Below are 5,144 nucleotides of genomic sequence, written 5' to 3'. Positions count from 1 at the left end.
CAGCAGGAAAAAAATATAAAGCGAGAAAGGAGAAAAATGAAATTAAGAAGAATGGGACAGCGAAGCACATGCTTTACTGATAATTGATTTGCACATTGGTTATTTTAGTATACGGAGGAATTATTTTTTATAACGAAATACACAAAGGTCTCATAAATCTTTTTTTACACGTGTAAATATATTTACATAAATCTCTTAATAAACATGGAAAACACCAGCAATCTTTCTAATCACGTGGTTTTTTAGCAGAATTAATCATGGAACAGGGTATATTATCACATGTTTCCAAGGTTACTCCATCAATTATTTTGACCACAGCGCCAAAAAGTTAAAGATGGAAGGTAGGTGTCGGATCCATTTGTAATATTTTTCTTTTTCTCGTACGCTTCTGATTTTTTGTTTTTTTTCTTTTAGTCAAATCCATCCCCGAATTGAAGTGGTCAAGTACTGGAAAAAAAAGAAAACTATTCCTTTAGGATAAGTGTTTCCTTGTTAACCACTAACGTTGGTATCATCGTTGTACTTTGCTTTCCCATGTTCTCTCTGGAATCGATTGTCCAAATCTAATACCAAAAGTAAAGATCATGACAAGTTAGCATAGTTTTAAAAACTGGTTCGGTTGATAGCTCTATTCAGATTCAATTTATCAGGAGTTAGAACCAGGTGAAATTAAAAAAATAAATAAAATTTGATGATATCTGGTTATAACCCATTAATTTTTTAAAAATTAATTTGGAAAATTTAATGACTGGGTTAAAATCTAGAATCTAAATTTCAAGCAGGACCAACCGAACGGATCTAAAAACCATTCACCTTAGATCTAGCACTCCCCACTCAAAATTATTTGCTGTTCAAAGGAATTAATTAATGCTCCAATTTTAACATCAAAGGATGCGGGGCGTGGTACGTAAATTTCTTAATATCTGTGTTCTTTTTCATTAAAAAGTGCTAGATGTGACTGGTTTTAAACTTGAATCTAGACATGAATTAAAAAATTAAAAGTATGGTGTAATTATGGAATGCAAGACTTTATTATAAGATATTATTTCCATAATCTTATACCATTACACTAGCTTACAGATTACAATGTTCCTTTTCGATTTTCTTGATTTTTTAATAAATATTAAAATACTTATTAAATTCTTAATATTGATTTATAGGGATTAACTACATCACGGGACATGCTCGTCACCGTATTTTTTAATCTTAAAAAAAGTATACAGTGATTTAATACGATAACATAAGAGATCTTCAATCACTGTAACTTGACCTCGACTCTCAATTATGAACCGGGGACATGAATTATTTTATTCAATATTTAATCCTGATGAAATATAAATATCAATTAAATAAGAGCGTTCTGATCTAAGCAGTGACATAATCAAGTGTGGGTGGTGCACATGAGATTTTACTGTACAGTCGCATCTCTGAACAGTCCACCACGCAGAAAACAAATGGCTTTATGCAGAGCGCGTGGGAGTAGAGAACCTAACTTTCGTGTGGCGACCGTAATGGCCCACCGCACCTTATCTTGGTTGGGGAAGTGAATTGCTTACGTGGAAGACAATGACTGGGCAGTGACCATTTATGGAGCATTCCACGTATATTTATTTATTCGGGAAAAGACTAACTTTCAAGAGTAGACTTATACTAAGTGTTTGTTCGGTTTTTTTTTTAAATATTTTTTTAATTTTTTTTGTATTTATTAATATTAAAAAAAAATAATTAATGAAAAATATTTTTTAATTAAAATAAAATTTAGTTTGATTTTTAGAAAAGTATTTAAAAAAATAAATAAATGAAAAACACTTTTCAAAAGTTATAAAAATTTAAAAATATTATATTATTTGCTGGTTATATCAAATTTGATCATCAAACTATTAAAGGATATATGCATATATATATATATATATATATCATTTAAAATATTTATTTTTAAATTTTATCTCTTGAAATTTAATTTTTATATCAAATTTAATCATCGTTTTTATAATTATTATTTTTTCTTATTATATATATATATATATATTATTTTGAATATTTATTTTTAAATTTATCTCTTAAAACTTAATTTTTATGCCAAATGTAATCCTTATTTTTATAATTTTTATTTTTTTTATTTTTTATTGAAATTTTTTATCTATTAAATCATGTCCTTATTCTTTTGATTTCTATTTATTTTATTTGAAATAATTTATGAAATATTAATTATTATTATTTTAATTTTTTCACTTTTCATCTTTAATTTTTTAGATTTGATCTCTATTATTTTAATTATTATTTATTTTACTTTGGATAATTTATGAAATTATTTTTTAAAATTTTGTTTTCATTCAAATTTTTTATTATTAAATTTTTTTTTCTTATTATTTTAATAAATTTTTAAAAATAAAATATTAATAAGTTATTTTTTATCTCATTTTTCATTGTATAACCAAGTTCTGGAAAATATTTTTAAACTTATTTTTTATTACATTATTGAACATCAAAAAATATTTTTTTTTTTTAATCTATGTTTTTTAAATTCATTTTAAAAAATTACTTTTCAATAAACAAATAAAAAAAATTCGTTTCGGTTGAATCTTAAGTTTTATTTTTGCTTTCGGTAGAAAATTTATTTTTGCGGCATCCTCTTGATTTTAGATTTTAAATTCACCATGAAAGATAAAAAAATGATATTAGATCCACTTGTAAATATCAAAGAAGGCAGAGGATGAGTGCATTGTAGTTTTATAATTCATATCAAGTGAAAGGAAAGGCAGTAATCTTAATTGCAAAGTGTTATGATAACTTTTATATTTGGTACATGTAGCTTTCATTCATTATGTGCCCATCCCATCCCATCACATCTAGTAAACACCTTCATGGCTAGAATTGTATAAATTATCATTATTTTCCCCTTTTCTCAACCCAGTCAAGATATCGCCAACTAATTTTCTTATATATATATATATATATATATATATATTAAAAAAATCATTGTGGCAGAGAATTTGGGTGTTCGCCAACTAATTTTCTTATATATATATATTAAAAAAAATCATCGTGGCAGAGAATTTGGGTGGTTTATTCAAAACCCATCAAATTTTCAGGACTAAAATGTATAATTTTTAAGATTTTAGAAATTTAATGTCAATTACATTATCATATATAGTTCAACTTTTCAAATGTTCATGGAATTTTTATTTTTTCACTGTCTTTGTTTGATTATTCTAGAATAAAATAAAATTATAAATCTGCTTATCACAAGGTCGAGGAAATAAAAAAAATCGAGAATATGAAGTTTTAAAACAGAAGGTTGTAATAAAAAGTAAACTGTCCAAACGATGAACCATAAGGTAGCTGTGCGAGCTGCAAGCAAGTGGCGTGGTGCTTTTAATGCAGTAGCAAGCATTGATTTTATCAGGCATCCGTCACATCTAATAAATAACACTGTTTTATTTTTCAGAATCATAGAAGCATCAATTGATTAGAATTTCAGTAAAGAAAAACCGCTGGTTTGCAAGCTGCATATATTCAGCGAATGAGCGGGTTCGGTAAAATTTGTTTTTTTAGCGTGTTTTTAAAATGTATTTTTTAAAAATAAAATATTAAATTAATATTTTTTATTTTTTAATATGAAAAATAAAAATTCTAATATATATATTTTTTAAAAAAAGGAATCTAGCAAAAACAGGCAAAAAAAACATGATGGTTTTTTTTTTTGAGAGCCAAATCACTATAAAACAATCTCTCAAAAATTCTCTCGATTCGACATGATTTCCTGGGAGACGTAGCGTGTAATACAGTAAAGGAGACAGTTATAATTATAATCCATGAAAATTATTGAAAAAAATAAACTCGTCACTCTAACTCCAAGCATTTCATGGAAATAAAGGGGTGATCCGTGATCCTCCCCCGCTAAACACAAAATCCTTTGTTTTGATAAGAGCAAAATATATATTTTATTAATTGATAATTATGGTCTGCTTTTTGAAAGGATAATAGGAGAGTCGTGGCTCGGGATTCAAACCAGGCGAGCAATGCGACCCGAGACAGCAAGAAAATAAATAAAAAAAATCAACTTAAATACTTAAATCCCGCGAGCAGCCCTTCGATGCACCCATTGATCAAATCCTGATAAAATAAATCTAGTTGGTCAACGTGTAACTTTGTGATTCACGGCCATTAAAGCTTTGTAGTTAGTCAAAGTGTCCTTTTCATGCCTGCCAAGTAAAAAAAAGAAAAGAGCGAGGTAATGCATCACTGCTATGTGAACATACCCGAATAGTACACGGAGCTGGTGGTTTTTAATTTCATAGAGGCAGAGGGGGTCCCTTTTCGGGGCGGGGGCGGGACCCATGCGGTGTTAGGAATACAGTAAATGTTGTTTTTAAGGTACTTGTTAAGGATCACCCCAAATAGGAAAGGTTCGATGTAAGGAGATGTGAGCGTTTCTTGTCTTTTTAAGCCCACTCAACTTTGTCCTTCCAGAAGGGGAAAGTGGACGGTCCAGATTTGGTTGCAAGGCTATTCACCCTTTTATATTGAGGTTTACGTGTCGGGGTTCCATTGTCGTCGTCGCTGACGCCTGACAAGACCTCCCTGTCTCCAATAAGCCTTCTCTCTCTCTCTCTCTCTCTCTCTCTCTCTGTCTTCATCTTCTCCTCTCCACACAATTGGTTGTTGGCTTCTCGTTGCTGGATTCACTAAAATATCCTCCCAACTCCCTTTCTCCTCTTCTCTCCTTTTTGCCGTTCGTTTCTTCCCCCCTCGTTACATCTCGTGTACGTGACCTTAACACCTTCTCCACCTTACAGAAATTATTAAAAAATAAATAAAAATCTTTCGCCAGTTATTTAATGAAAAGATCGATCATAATTTAGCACACTAACCTGCCACCAGCTGCTGGGATAATCAACCACCCATCTGCATCTGATTATTATTATTCTTATTATTATTACTATAACTTATTAGCATTATTCACATATACAACCCACCAGGCCACTGATTCTCAATCTTTCGTGATATTTTTTTTTTATCATTATAAATATTGTTTTGCAAGTATAGTTGAGCGCTGGAGACGATTTCTTCTTCTTTCTATTAAAGCACCTATACTTGGAGAATTTCAAAAAATGGCAAGGCAAGGCAGTTGGGAACCTTCG

This window comes from Populus euphratica, unplaced genomic scaffold (genome assembly GCF_000495115.2).
Source record: "Populus euphratica unplaced genomic scaffold, PopEup_1.0 scaffold13.1, whole genome shotgun sequence".
Taxonomy (NCBI): Eukaryota; Viridiplantae; Streptophyta; class Magnoliopsida; order Malpighiales; family Salicaceae; genus Populus; species Populus euphratica.
This window is presented reverse-complemented; position numbering follows the sequence as displayed.